This window comes from Acinonyx jubatus, chromosome A3 (assembly GCF_027475565.1).
Source record: "Acinonyx jubatus isolate Ajub_Pintada_27869175 chromosome A3, VMU_Ajub_asm_v1.0, whole genome shotgun sequence".
Taxonomy (NCBI): Eukaryota; Metazoa; Chordata; class Mammalia; order Carnivora; family Felidae; genus Acinonyx; species Acinonyx jubatus.
Genome location: NC_069388.1, coordinates 1,261,487 through 1,281,948, shown reverse-complemented (window position 1 = coordinate 1,281,948; position 20,462 = coordinate 1,261,487). Strand labels below are relative to the sequence as shown.

Genomic DNA, 20,462 nt, shown 5'->3' with positions numbered 1-20,462 from the left:
ACACCTTCGTAACCCACAGCAAACCGTGAGGTCTCTGAGAGTGTAAGCAAGGAGGTGGCCCTTCCCGTGGTTGTTCAGTCCTTGAGGGTCTCCGACCCTGAGCCCCTGAAGGAACATGGGACACAGGAGGCGATGGTGGGTCTGCTCAGAAGGAGAACCAAGATACACGTGTGTGAACTGAGGCCCCAGGCCCCCAGGACGCCATATCGGGTCCCACTCGGTCCCCTCCGCAGAGTCAGAGGAGGGAGGCAGGCATGTGGGATTTGGGGACACAGGCCGGGTGCCCAGCAGAGGGGCCCGGCCCCCTCCGGCAACGGCCATTCCTGATCTGGGAAGCCGTCTCTGGGCTGGATGCTCCAAGGCCAGTGTTGGAGCTCGGTCAGGGCTGCAGAGTCTGGGGGAAACGGTTGTTGGCAGGGAGGGTGCTGCTGGCAGAGGGTGTTCCAGCCCGGTGGGGGCCCAGCCCTGTGTTATCTGCCGCTCGCAGGCTCAGACGCGTCCCCTGTCAACAGCCCTGGCAGGTCCCGGTGGCTGACGGGGACCAAGGTCAGGCAGGGACGGGGGCGAAAGCAGCAGAGCCGGGAGGCGTAGGGCTCGGGCCGGCCTCCTGCACCGCACATCCAACCGTGCTCGCAGCTCGCTGCCCCCGCGGGTGCGGGAGTCGGTGTGTGCCCCTGCGGCCCTGCTTGGAGGCACCTCCAGAGGCCCGGGCTGCTGTCACCTGAAGCTGGCCGACAGAGGGCGCCGTCTGACAGGGCTGCGTCCGGCCGTCCAGCCGCCTCTAGGTGCCGTGGGAGGGGCCTCCGGCGGGCTGCTCAGTGCCCTGTCCGTGGATGCCCTGCCGCTCTGCTCCCTTGGAGGGAACGGGCTGGAAGGATGTTCCACGTGCAGGGGACCCTGCGGCGAGGGCGGGCCAGGGCAGGCGGGAGGCTGGACAGCGCGGCAGGAGCCCGACGCGGAGGGGAAGGGGGAGGGGCTGGGGCCGGGCTTGGGGCGCCGGCTGGTGACTCGACACTGGGGGCGGGGGCTGGGTCCTCCAGGCGGGGCTGTCCTCCACCTACCTGAGCAAGGAGGCAGCAGGGGCGCTGGGGGTTCAGACTCCGGATGTCCCTCGGGTGGGGGCACAGGCTTCCCTGAGTCCTGTCCTCAGACCCAGACCCCACACAGGCTTCCGGGTGCCCTCCCTTCAGCTCCCGCCCACACGTGGTCACCACAAATGACTTTCCCCCTCGTTTCTTTTTATAAGGTCACTTTTTTTTATGTTTATTAGTTTTTATTTTTAAGAGAGACAGAGCACGAGCGGGGGAGGGGCAGACAGAGAGGGAGACACAGAATCCGAAGCGGGCTCCAGGCCCTGAGCTGTCCACACAGAGCCCGATGCGGGACTCAAACCCACCAACCGTGAGATCATCACCTGAGCCGAAGTCGGTGCTCAACCAGCTGAGCCACCCAGGTGCCCCTCTCCTCGTTTCTTTAAAGCAGGATCTTTAATGGCCACTTAAAATTCCTAATGAACATATTAACGGCCCCCCCCCACCTCTCTGGGCCACCCTCCTTGGCCCTCCATTTCTGGCTGCGTCTTTTCGGCTGCAGGACTGCAGTGCCCTGGGAGTCCCCACTTGCCCCCTTCGGGGACTTCTGGACACCCATCCCCCTGGGTGAGTCGGACCTCACAACCAGGGGGGACATGCAGGGGCCACCGGCCATGCTCCGTCCTGTCTGCAGCGGGCCGTCCGGTCCCCCTCTTCGGGCGCCCGAGGAAGGAGATGAGCTACAATTGGCCTGCGCTTTGACTGGGATTTATTTTATTATGTTTAATTGAAAAGCTTTGAGGTCGTGGCATGAATATTCAGCACGGTGGCTGCTGGCACGGGAGCTGGTGTCTGATTCTAGGACGCGCCCCAGCACGGGGCCTGTCAGAGGGGGAGTGAGGTGGGGAAGCTATTAATTGAAATAGCTTCATTAATTAGTAATTAACAGCAGGGAAATGACTGTGTCACACGTCCTATTTCAGTGGATGCCCTTCATGTGTTATGGGGCCTTTAATTAAAGGACGTGCATTTTAATTAAAGGCAAGCTTGGCCCTTTGGCCTTTGGAATACAAAAGACACTCCCAACTTTGAAAGAAGCTGGCGGGGAGGCTGGTGCCGATGGCAGGGGAGCTGTGTTCTCCGTCGCCGACCAGCCCCTTGTGGGGCAGTGGACCCTGGCTGGTCCTCCTTGGAGTCTAGCTGATGCCCTTCCTGAGCCCGAGGCGGTGGCCATGTGGGGTTACAGGCCAGCGGAGGGGAGGGGGCTGGCCAGCACTGCCATGCCCAAGCAGCCCCGTGTCCCCGAGTCCTGCGACCAGGGGCTGGAAGCTGGGAGAAGGTGCCTCGGGGTGGGTGCTGTCCCCGCACCGTCCACCCGCCCTGGGCCCCACCCACACCAGGCACTCATCCCTGCCTGTCCTCAGTGGGCAGCGGGGAGGCCAGGGGCTCACCAGAGCTGCGCCTGGCAGTGGGGGGGAAGGAGCTCAGCCTGCTCCTCACACCCTGTGAGCCGGCGTCCAGCGGGCAGGGCCTGAGCCCGCCAGCCACCGTGCCGTTGCAGAGACCTCGGGGCCCCTCCTGCCACCCTCCTCCCAACAAAGATGTAGACAGCCAGCTCGAGACCCACACCCCGTTCCTGCTCCCTCTGTCTCTGTCTCTGTCTCCCCAGAGGGTCCTGTGCCCCTCTCAGCCTGACCACCTACTAAAATGACTCTTGCCAAGGTCAGTGAGGCAGCTTAGTGGCGGGGACTGACCCCGGGGCTCCTGCTTCAGTCTCTGAGACTCCAGGCCCCGTGTCCCTCCAGCCCTCACACCTGGTGCCTGTGGTCGGTCAGACGCACCTGTTCTCTGCCCTGCCTATATTTTCCACCTCCAGACCTTGGCCTGGCCTCTGTCACTGCCTAGATCACCCCCACCCCATCACCCAACACACACGTACACATGCGTGCACACACGTGTACGTGCAGGCACACACACGGTGCTGGTGTGGCAGGGGCCCCCCAATAGACAGAGGCTCTGAGGGCGGGGCTCATGAACAGTGCTCCTTCGTGCCCCCCAGCCTGGGGCCTGGCCTCGGTGGTCCTTGGTGGAGGGCACTGTGCCCTCTGCTCTGCCTGGCAGAGATACCCAGCATCAACAGGCCCTGAGACACGTGTGGTGGGAATCCTGGGGTCTGCTGCCTTGGCATTGATCAGGCAGCTTTGTGCCCGCCTCGGGGGGAAGCGGGCACAGGGGAGGGAGGCCCTTCCTCTCCGAGAAGCTGAGCTGCTATTTTAAAAGTAGCCCCCAAATTCCTTCCCTTGAGCACCTTGGATCTAGGTGGGCTCTAAGACCGGAAGGTGATTTCTGGATTAGGTCAGGGAAAGCTCTCCTGGGACACTGGGTCTGGGGTCCCCACCATGCTGTGAGGGAGACACGGGGAGGCCCTGGTGTGCACGAAGAGACAGAGGCTCTCTGGCTAACTGCACGAGGAGCCCCCGACAGAATGGCCCAGATGAGCCCCCTCCAATGCCCGACCTACAGCGGCTGCTAGAGAGAATATGATGATTGATGTAAAGTAGCCTGGCTTTCGGGTGACGGGTTAGGGCTTCCTGAGGAGAGAGTGGAGGAGTGTGCCTGTCCAACGTGGGTGCTGGAGGGTCTGGGGGCATCTGAGCTGGGTCCGGCTTGCGGGAGGAACGGGGCTCGTTCTCTTGGGAAGACCGCAGGGGGGCCCTGAGTTTCAGGGCGTCCAGCTCTGGTCCCCAGCCGCCCTTCGGCTGTCCAGTCTTGGCTCACGATTGTTGTTCAGGGAGAATTTGACCGATGCCCACTTCCTCCTGCTCACAAAAGCAATGCCTGCCTTTGCTCAGGTGGGCAGAGGACCCAGGAGCTGCTTTAGGAAGGAGCCGGGAAAGCGTCTGTGCCAAGGGCAGACTAACGGAGATGCCACTAATGCCAGGGACATGTGACACGAAGTACACCCTATCCAATTAAATTATTTAACGCGTTAGCATTAATTGCCATCCGGCAAACCCGTAAGTGGTTCAAGTTTTCCCTCTTCCTCTGGCTCAGAGAGCCTTCAGCCGGTGCCCAGGCTGGGAATGTATTTTCCTATTTCCTCCTGTTCCTCGGTGAAGAGGACGCCTGGGGGACGGGCTCCCTGTGTACGAGCCAGCGGTTTCCCCGACACCTGCTGCACCCAGCAGGGACGTTTCGTATTCTGTCGACCCCCCTCCTGTCTTCTATCTCTGTGCCTGCCTGGGTGCACGTTTGTATTCCCAGAATTAGGCGCCTCCACAGGGACCAGCCCAGCGCCCTCGGGGTAGGTGTGACGGTGGCGTTTTAGCGTCCCGAGGCTGCCAGAACAAAGTGCTGCGTGCTAGGGGCTCCAACCACAGAGGCCGCCCCCCACCCCAGGCCTCTCTCCTGGGCACCCGTGCAGATGCCGTCCTCCAGCTCTCTCCTTACAAGGACACGGACCGGAGTGGGGCACACCCCACTGGCCTCATTTGACCTGATCACCTCTGTGAAAACCCCCCCTTCCAAATACAGTCACCCCGACATCCCGGGGGTTAGAGCCTCAACATTGGGTTTGGGGGACACAATTCAGCCATACAGTGTGGCTTCTCTGTTGCCACCTGCCCTGAACCCAGGGCCGTAGAGGGCAGGTGAGGCTGCCCTGGAGGCCGTAGAAAATGCTGTGGGCGACCAGACCCCACTTAGGATGGGGGTGGGGGCTGCTGGCAGCTGCCAGCCGAGCCCCCTTCCCAGGCTGCGCCTCCCCCAGGGTTGGCCCGCCGCCCCACCCCACCCCCACCCCCACCCCCACCCCCCAGCCTCAGCTGGACCGCAGTGAGGGCCGGCATAGCTCCAGAACCTCCCGCGGGGCCATGGAGACCTCGGCTGTGGCTGCGGCTTTCCCCCTGCTCCGTCCCTCCCCACAGGGTGGTGCCGAGACCCCCCCTGTGACCTCCTGCGGCAAATCTCCACCCAGCCCCCAGGGCAGCCTCTCCTGGCTGGGGGGAGACCCACGTCCTCCGTGTCTGAGACTCTCCCTTTGCTGAAACAGAAACGCCAGTGCAGGCCCGGGAGACCACGGGGCAGACAGAACACAGCGCCCCAGCGAGCGGCGTCCAGGGGAACGAACGGCTCAGTCCTGCTCGCCACAAACAAGCCGCAGGCCCGTAAGCCCTGGCGCACAGCACGGCCCGCGGAAAGACGCACGGCATCATCATTTGCTGACGTGCGGATCCACCTCGGCGGGCCCGGTGCCCAGCCAGGAGGCGGCTGGAATCAGCACCCAGGCCGCAGGAAGCGTTGGCGTGAACGCGGTGGGGAAGCGGAGCCCCACTCACGCCGGCCGGGGGGGTACAGGGTGCAGCCCCCGGGCAGAGCTGCCTGGCAGATCCTCAGACGCCCAACTGTGAGGTTTCCATAGCAACCCAGCGGCTCCAGCGCTCCGCGTGCGCCCAAGAGGGATGGCGGGGTGTCCGTGCAGAACCCACACGCGGACGCTGGCGGCAGCCAGAGCTGGAGACAACGACGGGTCCGCCAAACACGGTCCAGCCCCCGGCGGGGTGTCACTCGGGCTCAGCAAGGAGCGAAGCGTGGACGCGGCCGCGTGGACGAGCCTTGAAACCACGGCGTGGGGTGAGAGGCCGGACCCGGGAGGACACGAGTCGTAGGAAAGTCCGCAGGGGCAGAAGCAGATCGGTGTTGCCAGGGATCGGGGTGGGCAGAGCGTGACTGCCGCCGGTGGCGGGCCTCCGTTTGGGGTGAAGGAATGTTCCGGAACGAGAGGCGTTGGGGCCGCACAGCACCGAATGTGCTAACTGCCGCTGACCGTGTCTGGTTTAACGGGGCTCCTGGGGGCTCAGTCGGTTGAGCGTCTGACACTCGGTTTCGCCCCAGGTCAGGATCTCACAGTTCTTGAGTTCGAGTCCCATGTTGGGCTCTGTGCCGACAGCTCAGAGCCTGCTTGGGATTCTCTCTCTCCCTCCCTCTCTGCCCCTGCTCCGCGTACGGGTGCTTGCGCACGCTCACTCCCTCTCTCTCAAAATAACATTAAGAAAAAGCGTCTGGTTTAACATCCTGCAAATTTCGCCTCAGCTGCAAATGTCGGGCGCACAGGGCTATTTGGAGGCCGGGTCAGGTGCCCGGTACCGGCCGCCTCCTTGCATCCGGAGGGACAGAGGCCATGGCGGGTCACGGAGCCTGTCTGGCGTCCTCGAACAGTAGGGGAAGAGGCCGTCAGGTTGGCACCCCATTCCCAGGAAGGCAGAGGGGCGGCGAACCCGCCTGGAGCCTCCCAGCTCATGGGCAGTGCCGGGGGGCGCACGCACCATCGGCCCCCCTGGGCCCACACTTGCTCTCCTTTCCAGTTTGGAGCCGCTGCCCTGATGGACTTGGCAGAGACACGCTCTTTGCTGAGAACGCAGAGGATGAATGGAATAAATGCCCCCGAGAGAGGACCGCTGATACTTGGTGACAGGGCTTCAGGCCGCTGTCCGTGTGCGCGTGCCTCGGTCGGGCGCTGGCCCCTCTGTGCCCTCCGTGAGGAGACTTGGTCCCCAACGGGGACGTGTGGCCCCCCCGTCCGGGGCGCTGACGGTGTTTTCCGGGGTCGCTCACCTCCGTCCGTGGCCTCTGATGCCCACCAAGGAGTGGCTCCAGCCTGTCCGGCCCGGGGTCCAACCCTGGGTCCTCCTTCCTCTGTCCCTGCAGGACAGCGGCCCTGTCTCACAGGCTGGGATTAGAGCGTTGTTCGACGGTACACGGTCCGAAAGCTTCCTGAAGGTCATTTGGAATTTGGGGCTAGGGAGTCCCCGCCCCAGGCTCCCCCAGTATGACAGGGACAGTAAGACCCAGCCCTCCACACTGCTCACCACCCCTGGTCTTCCCAAACTGCCATTCCTCAGGAGTCCCTGAGTCCCTGGGGCTGAGCTGGGGTGAGGAGGTTGGGGACGAGCTGCAGTGTCCCCCACGGACCCTCAGCATCATCATCTCATGCTGTTTTCTCCCCAGGATGATGGCTTTTTGGGGAAGGAGGGCTGTTCCACCATTCAGATTTCTCTGCCCCATCCCCAGGACTTTGCCCCAAATGGATGACCGAGAATGCACGGATCCGCAGGCACCACCCGCGAGGACACCAGAGCCACAGACCCCACACAGCTTCCATCATGTGATGTGCTCCCTGGAGAACCTTCTCCAGAGCTTCCTCACTGAACCCGTGGAAGTCCTTGCTCATCATTCCACGTGGCCATGCACACCATGTCCAACATTTCCACGGCTTTTCTGCTGAAACGATTTCACCAGGGTTAACTCATCTACGTGAAAGATGCACCAGGCTGGGCTACCCGGTCCGTTGTAGCATGGGTCACGTTGTCAAAACTGGCCAATTACAGCGTCTGCTCTCTCTCGGGGTCTCTATGTCCAGCTGTCCAGCTACCCTGGGAGCTCCGAAGCCCTGACATGGCCAAGCGGAACTTTTCCTTCCTTCCATCAACCTTTAGCTGACGTGCAGCCCTGGGCTGAGCCCCCCAGCACCATGCAGGCCCCGGGCAAAGATGGGCCAAGAACCTGAGCAAGAACAATGTTCTTGGGGCCAAAGTCCCCAGGGCTGGCTGGTCACTCTCATCAGCTGCCTGTACCTGTGCCTAACCCTGGCCTCATTCTTCCCCTCCAACCAGTGACAATCAGGGACGTGACTCCGGCCATCTCAGTCCTTCCCTCCGTGTGGTGAGGGTCAGGGATGTGACCTGGGCCGCCCCGTCTCCCTTCCCCTCTGTCCAGTGGGGTGGAGATGATGGTGGGCTTCGCTTGTACCAGGGCTCCCTGCCCCTGCCATCTCCCAAAGCAAACCTCTCCCCGCCTTCAGTATTTGACCCACATTGTGTAGCGAATGTGACAAGGGCTGTGGGCCAATTTCTGTCCCCGGGACCATCTGTTGTTTGCGAGCAGCGGGCAGTTGTCTCCACCTTCCAGGGCGGACAGCCCCTCGGACTGCCTGACTAGCAGCCCCCAGCCCCACCTGCCACTCTGACCTGATCCTGGGCTTGGGCCCATGGGTGCCCATCAGGAGTCGTCTCCAGAATTGGCCCTAATTGTTGGCTACTTGACAGCTCTTGGGGACACTGAGGAGATGTGAGGGTCCTGCACTTGCCTCCTCATGGCTGGAGAGAGCCCACCTCATTTGTGGTCCCTGCCTGGGGAGGTCCCTGCTTGGGGAGGACCCTGCTGGGGGAGGACTGAGGGCAAGTGGGGACAGTCAGGGTGGAGGCCTTTGGGATGACCCAATCTGCAGACTCTGGTGAGGGTGCAGCCCTGTCCAGCCAGCCATGCCACGGGGCGGGCAGGCACCTCCACCCCGCCACACCCAGGACCTCATCAGGGGTCCCAACAGACACTTCTTCTCCCTCAAGCCTCGCTCTGTCACTGAAGCTGCTCTGGGGCAGTCCCCCCCTCCCCTTTACAAACTTGTGTCTTTGTCCTGGGAAGAAAGAGTCCTGTGTGCTTGCTAGCAAGAATCAAAGGGATTTGAAGAATAACTGTTTTCCTAAGTTTTAGCTGACATTCAATTTTAATGACTTTTTAAACAAAGTAACTATTAAACGTGTGCTGTTTTATGGTCTCCTGATGTCTGACAGGTGTTTTTGCCCATGTGGGAAGCAGATGCTAATAGCATTCTCCCTAATAGCTCATAAATACAAGCCCTTGGCATTTCCCTTTGTATGTGGCTCCGCCAATGGCCAATTTGTTCTTCAGAAGTGGCCACGTTGGCCTGTCAATCAGCTCTTGCCGTAGGCGATTTTTGGTGATTAGAAGCCCCTTAGAGAGCGAGAACTCCAAATTAGTTTTAAATAAAAAATAAGAATATTCATGCTGCTGAACATCTAAAGGCAAGAGGTGCACCAGAACCTGCGCGAGCCTGCTGGGGTCCTGGCGGTACTGGCGGAGGGGGCTGCGCGGCCCAGACCCGTGGGGACGGAGCCACGGAGCTGGGAGGGACAGACGGGGTGGGGGGGGGTGCAGTTGACCCAGGGTCAGCCCGAGACGCTCAGCCACATGAGGGTGGGCTTGGCGGGCACATTTCATGTCTGTCGGCACCTTTGTGGGGACATGGAAGCTCATCCAGAGGAGGGCGGGGAGAGAAGCCGGTCTCCTTGAGAGACGAACAGATGTCCTCTTTGAAGAAGCTGATGGAGGACACAGCGTCTCGAGTGGGCCGTCATGCCCCCCTCCACTGCGTCCCAAGCTGGCCGCAGGGCCCCCTCCGCTGCATCCTGGGTCCAGCCGGTCGGGTCCAGTCCCTGCTGCCACCCTCCTCCACAGGTGAGTCCTGTCTTGCTGCTATCCCCTCCAGGAGTTGGGGTGGTAACCTCGTGAACCCCTTCCAGGGTCCCTGCTGGGCTCCCCCAGGACCTGGCCCTGTCCGAGGTGCTGACTCCAGGCGTCAATGGTGGGGTCCTGCCCAGCTCAGGAAAAAGGCCTGGATGGCTCATGGGGTGGGAACATGGGCTGCTTGGGCTGGGAAGTCCGAGTGGCTTCCCCGGGGTGGCATCCTGCAGGGTCTGGTGGGTGTGACGGGGAAGAGATGGGGGGCGGGGGAACACTCAGGGCTCTGAGAACAGTGTCCAAAGGCCAGGCGGGGGTGTAGAGGGCTGTAGGTCAACACCCTGCTGGGCCATTTTGGGGAACTGGTCCAAGCTTGGGCATGCTGACTGTGTGGAAGCCTCTGGAATCTTTCTCACTCCTCTGCTCTCCAGACAGTGTGGGCACTAGGACTGTGGATGGGTCCAGGAGTGTAGAGGTGCCTTGGCCAACCCGCTGTGGGGTGGAGTGGGTCCGTCTCTGTCCTCAGACAGTGGGGGCAGGCAGGAGGCAGGGGAGTGGGCGGGGGGCAGCAAGCCGAGGGGGCCTGGCACAGCAGGAGGGCAGGCCGAGAGAGGGGGCGTGGGACTGGTGAGGGTGGGGTGGGCACATCGAGCAGGGTGCTCGATGACCACCAGCCTGTCTGGGGACAGGATTGTGACCCACAGCGGCCCTGACCATCTCCCCAGAACATGCCCTACAACACCCCCTACCCCAGCCTCTCTGTACCTCTTCCCAGGAATGTTCTCTGACAGCCAGGCAGACCCTCCAGGCTGGGGAGGGCTCAGTTTCCCCTAGCCATCCAGGATCTGTCCCTCCACACTGTGTCCTTCATGCTGTCTCCTGCTGGCCTGGCCCTGGCTGTGAACCTTCAGTGCTATAGGCAGACGCGGATGGCACCACGGTCATCCCCTGTGCACAGGCATTTGGGGATGGGGTCCTCAGACTGCATGCAGCCCCAGGGGCTAGGCCCCCTCTGCTGGCGAGTGATGGAGGCTGGTCTGAGGCAGGAGCACCCCAGTCAGTCTAGTGGCTCCTGCAACCGTGCACTCGTGTGCTGCTGGTGGCCTCTTACGGTGGCCCAGGAGAGGGTGAGGCATGGAGAGTGGTCCTCACCAGGACTGAGGACTTGGCCCAACACTGGGGACCTCGGCTTCCCGGGGCCCAGGCTGTAGGACCACAGGCTTTGGGCCAGTTTCTTGGGACTTCTCAGGAGTCTTTATCCCTCTGGATAAATCCCACTGGAGCTGGCAGGCTGCTGCCTCCCTCTGCTGGAGAGGAGCTCCAGACTCAGGCTTGAGGCCTTGCCCGGAGGGGGCATGGGGTTCACGGTGACCCACCCTCTCTGAGCCTCAGAGTCCTTACCTGGGAAGTGTGGGGCCCAGGGCAGGCATGAGAGAACAGCTTCACCAGGCCGGGCACGTGGGAGGGGGCTCAGGGAAGGGCCCACGGGGCAGGCAAACTGCCCTCTGATGTACCTCCTTTCTACACGGGTGACCCGCTGTTCCTGGGGCAGGAGCAGGGTGCCTGGCACTGCCCTCTCGACCTCTTTGTTCCCTACCTAGGTCATCCTTCTCTCATCCCTGGGAGCCACACTGCTGCCTCAATGGCCTCCCTGCTGTTTCCCTGCCTGGACCCCCTCCCCATTCTCCTGAGCTCAGCCCAACGTCACCTCCTCCAGGAAGCCTTCCTTCATCTCAGACTATGTTATCCGGTTGCTGTCCATGCCTGTTCTTGCTCATTAATGTGGCCTCAGCAGACAGCCGTGCTGAGCACAAGGGGACCCTTAATCACTGATGACCTCTGATGATCAGGGTTAAGGCCATTACAGCCAGTACCAGCGTCACCGCATCTTGGTAAATTCCCTTTTATGAATTTACCATGTTAACCATTTTTAATTTTGTACAATCATCTCATCACTGTACGGTTCCAGACTTTTCATCACCCCAGAAGGACGCCGCACCCCCCCGCCCCTGCCCTCCGCACCACCCGCCCCTGCCAACCACCCATCCGTTTCCTGTCCCCCTTGTTTGCCTGCTGTGGGCAATTCGTGCCAGTGGAATCTCACACCGTGTGGCCTTTTGTGAGTGGCCGCTTTCGCCCCGCGTCACGTTCTCCAGGCCCACGCGTGCCGTGCGAGTCAGAACCACGTTCCTCGTGTGGCTGAGTGGCGCACACTGTCTAGATGGGCCACGTCTGGTTCATCCGTTCATGGGCTGGTGGGCACTTGGGCCGACTCCAGCCTCGGCTGCGCTCTGGTACCCAACAGACTGCTGCCGTGGACGTGCACGTACAGGATCGATTACAGCCCCGTTGTCAATCACGACTGTCTGCTGACTTCACAGATCCCTACGGTTTAGAGGCGGGAACACGGCGAGGCGTCCACCAGGCCCTGAATGGGGTGAACTCCCACTGCTCCACCAGGGAAGAGCCACTCCCACGGGGTCCCCTGTGGTGCTTTGCTGGGGTGGCTGGTGCCCGCATGTGCCATGGCGGCCCGAGTCTCCGGTGACCACCCCCCCCCCCCCCCCCCCGCCACACTGTTAAATATTTTAGCAAATAAAAAAATTGTAAGCGCGCGGCCAGATGTCCAAGTTGACAAAGTGCTTAAGGCATTTGACTGATAAAAAGCCCAAGCCCTTGGTAAATGGGACTGAAAACAAGCCCCGAGGCAAGTGTGTGATATTAAAAACATCCCGGGCTCCTTTGTGCAGGGCTCGGGCGCACAGAGGTTTGGAGGCCAGTGTCCATCTGTCGCCGCCGCGTGTCCTGGCCCTCAACAAAGCCGGATAGGTCTCGGAGCAGCGGCCGCTCTGCAGCGGGCCCGGGCCCATGTGGGACGCTTGTCACAAAGGCAGTGCCATCAATATTCATGGATGGGCCTGCTGGCGGCCCTGAGAGGGCCTGAGCTGGGCCCAGCGGCCGGTGGTTTACAGAGAGGACAGCAGCAGCTGGGGGCAGGCGCTGCCCTGCGGCCTCGGCTCTTGGCTTCAGTTGACAAAGAGTGACTGCTTCCTGGCAAACTCTGCCGCCCGCCTGGGTCTGTGGAAGCATCCAAGGGACAGACAGGGGCCCTCAGAGGTCATAGTCCTCTCCTGGGCAGTGGCCTCACGTGAGGGCAGACTCCCCAGGCTGAGAGGAAGAGAGAGGGAAGGCCCCGGGGGGGGGGATGGGAGTGGACGGAGTGGGAATGGGAGACTCAGGAGTGGGACTGGAGGCTGGGGGGGAGGGAGGCTGGGATGGGGGATGGGAGGCCCAGGGAGGATAAACAAGTCGAGAACAAAGAGAACAAGTGTCAGAATTAGCGGAAAGCCTGAACTCATGTTTTAAAAATGAGGCTCTTGATTTCCAACATTACTCTCCTGGGGTTTCCATGTGTAGGTCTGGAAGGACGGAGGTGGTGACCTTGGGACAGTTGGCTTTGCTGACACAGGTACCCGTCTGTCTGCGATCACAGCGATGGCGGGAACTCGCGTCCACTGCGTCCGCATCCGTACCCCCAGTCGGTTCCCAGTCCCTGTAGACCTGCGGCTTGGGAGTCAGGAGTGCCTCCCCCTTACAGAGACGGGGCCCATGCTGCCAGCGGGATGGGCTCTGGTCTAGGGCCTGGCCTGGGGGGTCCTTGTTCTGGCTTCCTCGTGCTGTCTTTGGGTGCTCCTGCGCCCATGCCTGAGAGATGCGGCTGCCCACAGTTCCTCCCTGGCAATGGCAAGGGGTCAGCGGGCACAGTTAGCCCCGGGCACTGGGGACCAGGTGAAGGTCCAAATGAATCCTGGGAGCTGATCCCCGTGGGAGAGAAAATGTACCCAGGCTCTTGAGAGCAGGCTGATCTCTCCGGAAGCATTGCGCAAGTTGGTTTCTGGGGACACAGTTCCTCGTGTGCTGCCCAGGGTCCCCAAACGGCTCATTTGTAAGAAGTCTGTCTGCTGAGCCCAAGGGAGACAGGCACGCACCTCCCCCCACCCCCAGCCTAGAGAGAGACTCCCATCCCCACCCAGACTGCGACACCGAGGCTCGGCGATCAGCGGGTTGTCCGGGCCTCTGGCTCTGCCCTGTCTGGGTCGCCTGTGTAGTCCTCCCCCGCTTCCAGCCTGGCCACGGCGTGGGGAGAGATGGTTCTGAGAGCATGTTCCAGATCCCGGGATCCGAGCGCTGCACCCCCACCCCATTTCCCAAGTGGAGCACGGGTGTGAGGCTCCAGCAGCCCCTTCAGAATGTTCTAGCACAACCTGTGCCTCATTTCAGAACAATGGAAACTTAATGAAAATGGCGCAGAGGAAATTTTATCACTGAGGGTTTTATGTAAGACGCAGAAGGGCCACTCCTGTGATACAGTCATTACTGTGGTTAAACCTATTCCGTTAATTAGCGCGGGCATTTATTACTACCAATAAAATATAAGGAGACTGATAGAGCCAGTGTGTCTGGATGTCCCCCCCCCCCCACCCCGGCCCGCAGTCGCTGGGGCAGGGCATTGGGGGACAGAGGGGCTCGGAGAGACGGCTGGGGGGCCCCATGTGGTCCAGGGTGAGGCGTCCTGCTGAAGTCTGGGAAGTGTGTCCGTGTCTGCTTGACCAGGCGTGATCCGGGCAGTGCGGATGGGCCCAAGGGACAGGAGTGGCCCAGAGGACACAGGTCCCTGTCTGCAAGGACATCAGCAAAGACCCTGGACAGAGGACAGCACCGTGCTCTCAAAAAGATTGATGGGGCGCCTCAGTGGTCAGTCGGTTACGCGTCCCACTCTTGGTTCCAGCTCACGGTTGTTGAGTTCGAGCCCCGCCTAGGGCTCTGTGCTGGTGGTGCGGAGCCTGCTTGGGATTCTCTCTCTCCCTCTCCCTCTGCCCCTCCCCCTGCTTGCACCAGCACATGTGCTCTCTCTCTCTCTCTCTCAAAATAAATTAACAAAACATTAAAAAAAGAAAAAAAGAAAAACTGCTCTAAAAAAAGAAGAGAGACTGATAAAGGGGCTTCCTCGCCGCTGGCCCCTTCGGACATCCACAGGCACCACAGAGCTTAACTCAGGCAAGACGGCCCCGGGCTCGCTGGGAGGACAGTTTTGTTTGGAGGAAGGGGTGACTTTGAGGGGTTTTCTTCCAGTCCCTGGGAGGGACCCATCCTAGTGTGTGGTTCATACCTGGGGCAACCACTGCCACACCCTCCTTTTGTTCCTCTGGAAGAATAAAGTCACACAGAAGACTTGAGGCCCCAGAGGGAAAGTGGAAATCGGCCGGGAGACCCAAGTGGGTGGACTGGGTCGTTTTGTATCCACCAAGGTTAGACCACTTCCCTTCTGTCTGCAGTACTTTCCCTGTGGTGGCCGCTGCTGGGTCGGAACCGAGCGCTCCCACAGTTCTGGGCCACGGCTGAGTCAGCAGGGGCTGTACTGCCTCCTGAGGCTCCAGGGGACAATCCCCTTGCCTCCTCCCACCCTGGGGTAGGTGTCCGTCGGGCTTCCCGCCCCCTCTCTGCTGCCTCCCCCTGCAGCTCCCCCCACTCCCTCTGCCTTTGCTGATTTGGATGCAGGTGAGTGCCTTTGGGGTGCAGCCGGGTGATCTAGGAGAGGACAGGTGCCTCTTCTCAAGATCCCTAACTGACTCACACAGTTTGCTCTGCAAGGTGATATTCACAAGGTCCAGGCATCAGGACGTGGACGTAACTTGGAGCCACACTCAACCCACGACGGTTAGTCTCCGGGTTTCATAGACAATATCCGCAGTGTGTGAAGATGGCTGGGTATAGAACTGTCACGGGGGCCGCGTCTCCTCTCCCCTCCCCACCGGGCCCTCAGCCTCTTCCCCAGAAGCCCCACCGCGGGCAGTGTCTCGTCTCCCTTCACGAAGATCTGATCCCTGCATACATTTTTCTTCCTTTAACACGGGAATCATAGCCTGTTGTAAACAGCCCTTCCTGCCGCTCTGTTACTTGGTAAATCTCGGGGACTGTTGGTACTGTGAACGTGACGGTCTCTAGTTCCTGTCTGTGGCCACACAACGTCCCATCCCTGGGTGTCCAGGTTGCATTTAATATGCGTAATGTGCAGAGAAGCAGGTCAAGGTTTCAGATTAGCGCCCATCACAGAACGAGGCCAGCAGCCGTCCATCTGGAACGGGCGCTGGCTCGTCCAGTCCGCAGCTCAGCCCACAGGCCTTGCCCACCGACGTCTGCCGGTCTCCATTTAATGAGTGACTTTGGATTAAAATGGGAGCCAACAACAGGGCGCCGATCTATATTAAATCTCCACAAAATGAAAATTGCAAAGATTTACTTAGGGTCGTTACATGAGGAAATTTAATCATAGCCTCATCCGTAACAGTCCCTTGCCGCTGGACAGATAATTGAGCTGCCACACGGGGGATTATGAATACCTCCTGTTTATGAAGATAGCTCCCTGCTGACGTCTGTGGCCAGGGCACGCGGAGGTCTAGCCAGTGGCGAAGCACGCGGCTCCACTGGGCGCCGGCCGCGGCCACTTGGGTCACACGCGCACGCCCGTCCGTGCATGACGTCAGGGACTTAACCCTGACGACTTTCAACTCACTCGCTTGTTAAAGACGTCTCCGTGTTGCTGTCTCTAAGAAGTACAGCGGGAGGAGTTTGGGACAAGTCTGAGGCGCATCAAGCCTCTCACGGCCCATTTTGCAGTTTATGTCCCCAGCATGACTCACGGCTCATTCGCCAGAAGTCTTTCTTGTTTCAGACGAGGTTCTCACGGGTTCGGCACAACGGCCCTAGGTTCCGCGTGTCCTGAGCACCGGCCACCCAGCGGCTCCTTGCCCCAAACTCTCAACCCCTCTCACCTGTCACGGGGGCCACCAGCAGCAGCCAGGTGGGCCGCACGAGTTTTAACCCAGAAGACATGTGTCTGGAAAGGCGAAGCGACGTGGGGGACGGGCGGGCGGACTTCGAGAGCGCTTGGCGTTGATGGCCCTGGACGCCGCCTCGCCACGGAGCTGGCCCGGAATCCCAGGCAGGAACGGTCTTGGGAGGGCTCAGCGCGCGCCAATCGGGTCTTCCCGCGAAGACTGCTCATTTCGCCCCCCGAAAGTCTGTCTCGCGTCACAGAGGCTCACGTGGGGGCTACTTCCGCAAAAACCAAGGTGGGGCAGGTGAGGCGCTGAGATTTATGGAAACGTCTCTCACGGTTTGCCAGAAGCCTCTTGGGCTGATGATTACCATCCCGCTTTACAGACAGTAAGACTGAGGCCCGGAGGGGGACCTCGGTGAACCTCAGATGCACCATGCCGAGTGCAAGATGTTTCGGAAAAGGCTAGGCTACCTTGTGTGCTGGCGGTCGTGGGGCTAGGCCAGCGCGAGAAGGTGATGGCGGGATTCTCTGTCTCGATCCTGGGGGTGGTGTCTACATGGCACATGTCTCCCATATCCGTGGAACCGTGTGTTTAAGCCGGCACATTTTACTGGATGTAAATCATATCTTCAGAAGCCCGACTTGAGAAAAATCAAATTATAGATGATAACAGAGTTCTGGAAATAGACGGTATAGTGGTTGCACAGCACTGGGAATGTATCTGAGGCTGCTGAACTATGCAGTCCAAAATGGTTAAAACGTCGGTTTACGTCACAAAAAGCCACAATACAAAGAAAGAGGACACAGTCACGCTGTGAAAGAAAGAACAGCCCCCTCACAGGCCACCCCCGCCCCCCTCCGCCTGCGGGGGACCAGGGACCTCTAGACGGCGCTGGCACAGGGCAGCGCCCTGCTGACCCGTCTGGCCAGAGGAACGGCCGTGGGGAGGCCCCGCGAGGGCCCAGAGAGCGCGGAGCCCCCAGAGCACATCCGCACCTGGCACTCGGGACGGCTTCGGGCTCCGTCTTCGCCCTCCCTCGCCTGCCTGTCCCGCCGCTGTGTCCGGAGCGGCTCAGGGCGCGGGGCGCACACCTGTCGGTGCCTGCAGGGGCCTCTGACCTTGTTTGCCCGTTTGTCGCTATTTTGGAAACACCCTTGGTTCACTTAGGTGGTGGGCGGAGAGGAGAAGGGGAGTAGCCGAGAGCTGAGCGCCCCTTAAACAGCACACGTAGCGGCTCTGCGGCTGTAATGAGGCTGCTTAATGAAGTCAGTATCCTTGAAGGTCCGTCCATGTCCCTCATCTGTCAGCACGGCCACTTCCCGACACGGTATTAATTAACCACCACGTCCCCTGCAGTGCCGGAGGGGGAGCCCGTCGTGATAACGAACAGGTTTAGGGGAGGCATGGCTCCTCAAAATTACTTTTTAAACCAACCTTATTAAGCAAAAAATTAGAGCAAAATCATCCCGACGACGTGCTCATTAGATGCCGATTCCTGTCTGCTCCCTGTTCCTACAGCTTCGCTGAGCCGCCGCTGGCTGCCCTCCCTCTCTGGCCAGCTCCTGCGCCTTCTGGAGACGTCTCTCCCTCAGGGCCCGCCCCCCCCATCACCTCCCCTAAAATCCGGATGGGCTATGTGTTGAGTGGAGACGCTCTGGTGCTGGGCCGGCCAGCTGGGTGCAGGCATCTTGGGAGAAGCAGGCCTACAGAAAGTGGCCGTAGCTCGGGGAACGGCCCTCCCCCGCCTCGGCCCCCCCCTCCCCTGCAGAGTCACTCCTGTGAGCGCTTTCAGCCGCTCCTGCTCCTTGAAGCTCTTGCTGTGAGATTGTCCCTCAGACCAAACAGAAACCACTGTCCCTTGGGTCCTGCCTGTTGTCTGCGTAGAGTGGCCTCGTCCCCCCCCCCCTTCGGAGCAGCCACGGGGGCAGCAGTGGGGCCCCCACTCTCAGCAGACACTGTGTGCTCCAGGCCACGGTCTCCATGGCATATGGTGGGGGGTTCCGGGCGTCCCGCAGGAGGCGTGCGAGCGGAGAGGAGGGCCCTCTGCCCGGTTTTATTCATGCTGTTTCTGTGCTCTTCCGTTTGAGGACCTAACCCCTGGGTGACCAGCACAGCCATTTGCCCAGGACTTTGCGGTTTGAAAATGGAAGGCCTGTGTCTTGGGAAAACCCCCGTCCGGATAAGCAGGCAAGGGGGTCACCCTGCTAGCCTCGGACAAGCACACTGGAGGCCAGGCTGTCTAGAGAGTGGGAGGGGGTTTCAAGGGCCGTTTCGGGCGAGGTGGGCGTCGGGAGGAGCGAGCCATGAGGGGGCTCCCGGTGGGACAGTTATTTTCTATTCTGAACGCAGCCGAGGACCCAGGGATCCGCGTGGGGAGCGAAACTGTATGTAGTGCGACTGACACACACACATGAGTTCAGGACACTCGTGAGCACAGACAATAATGGCGGCCCCAGCCTGTTCCCACCCGTTGTCCCACTGGGCTCCAGGCTCCAGGCTGATGGCGGCCCGTCAGCTGCCTTCTGGATCAGCCTTTACTTCCCGGACCTGCTGGGCTCCCCCTAAGCCAGATGCCGCACCGCGAGGTATGGCCAGGAGTATTTTGCATGTGGAGTATTTTAAGGAGTATGTGTGCTGCTCAGGGGAGCCGGGCCAGGGGGAGGGAGAGAGGTCGAAGTGCTTCTTTTTTCCTGAAGAAGCTACGGGAGAGAGTGAGCGAGAGACGGACGGGCGGAATGAGCTAGGGTGGGCACACTGGGAAGGGGCTCCGGGGGCACGTCCCACTCCCTGGACACAGGCGTTTCTGGAAACAGCCCTTGGACATTCTGGGGCGAAGTGCTCACCCCGTCTGGCACCCCAATGTCACGGAGGTGGAGGAGGAGTGGACGGGAGGCTCTGGAGGGGCCTGGTCATTCTGAATGCCGCTGCCAAACCCACAGCCCGTAGGAGGGAACCCAGTGTAGGTGGATGGCAGTTCTCTGTAGTTAAGAGGCTTTGGATTCTTCTGGAAACCCAGATTCCTGAATACGAAACACACACCTTCCCCCTTGTGTGTGCTGTTTGAAATGCAGGTGCGGCCTGTGCAGATCTCCGGATCCTCTGGGAGTGAGGAAGCCAGGCTCAGCCAGGCTCGTCCAGCCTAACGGGGCGGGTTAGTGATATGCTCAGAAGATGAACGGATCTGTACACCGAAATCGTCTTGTTCGGGCGTTTTCTCCATCAGCGGTCTGGTTGCCACGGGCCTGTGGGCATCAGCTGACTCAGATGTGGGGTTTCTGGGTCCCAGTGACCAACGATCGCGGGCGTAGCCCTCCCCGGTGACGAGCTGCTCCCTTGCCGGTTTGCTTTCAGCAGACGGCATCTGGGCTGCTTTACCCGAAACCCTCCGAGGGCAGAGGACACCTGGCTTCTATCTGCACCGTGACGACCTGGCGGGTCGGGTCCCTCGAGCCCCGCCTGGCCGGCTCTGGAACCCTCTGGGCAGAGGCGGGCTTCTGCCCCGGGTGTTCGCTGAGGCAGTACAAGAAGGCATGAGACTTAGAAATGGTTCCCTGGGATTTTGTGACTTCCGTGCCTCTGTGGTCAAAGCAGGGAGGTGCAGGGAGGGCCGAGGACACACGGCTCCAGGCTCAGAGCCAGCCGGCTGCAGAGTGAAATGCGTCCTGTCAGATGCCTTGTGGCCATGAGCGAGTGTTGCAGGTCCCATTTGTGCCTTGGGTTTGTGGCCAATTCCCAGACTGGCTGTGGCCTCATTAGCACAACGAGCGCTGTCCCCACGGAGCCAGTAGGTTGGCTCCTGTCAGGCCGAATCAGGGCCCCCAGGAGCACAACTGGCGATGGGCTCATCACTTTAGACAAAATGGGGCTTGGAGGCGAAACCAGGCTGGCTGGGAAGGCCCTCCGTGTCTAACGCACAGGCGAGCCGCTCCTAAGAAACCCTCCAGCTAGGATCCTGCTCCTGTCCCAGGTGGCACCACCGACCAACCCCCCTGTCCCCCCTCCCTGCGTCAGGCTGGCACCCTGTGGGGCGGGCACCCCGGGAGGGGCCTGAGTGTCCGGGGCTCAGGGACCACCGGCCAGGCCCGTGCACAGCTCTGGTTCGCATTCTGATGGAAACGCAGGCTGCAGCGGTCATTGGAGCCAGACAGCCTCCTCCCTCTGTGTCCTGACCAGGCCACAGCCGGGGGATCTCACAGCCAACTGCAGAACAGGAGCGTGGAAACGTCGGTTTACTCAGACACCCCCCTCCGCGTGTGCCTCTCACGAGCGCTGC

The 20,462-nt window shown here is 60.8% G+C and overlaps 1 long non-coding RNA gene across 1 annotated transcript; it reads left to right on the top strand.

Moving 5' to 3' along the window:
• Nucleotides 1–984: 984 nt before the first annotated feature.
• Nucleotides 985–8,012, top strand: LOC113595748 (uncharacterized). The gene is made up of 3 exons (XR_008288999.1): nucleotides 985–1,453; nucleotides 5,083–5,663; nucleotides 7,038–8,012. It is a non-coding gene; the product is annotated as an uncharacterized LOC113595748 (long non-coding RNA).
• The last annotated feature ends 12,450 nt before the right edge of the window (nucleotides 8,013–20,462 follow it).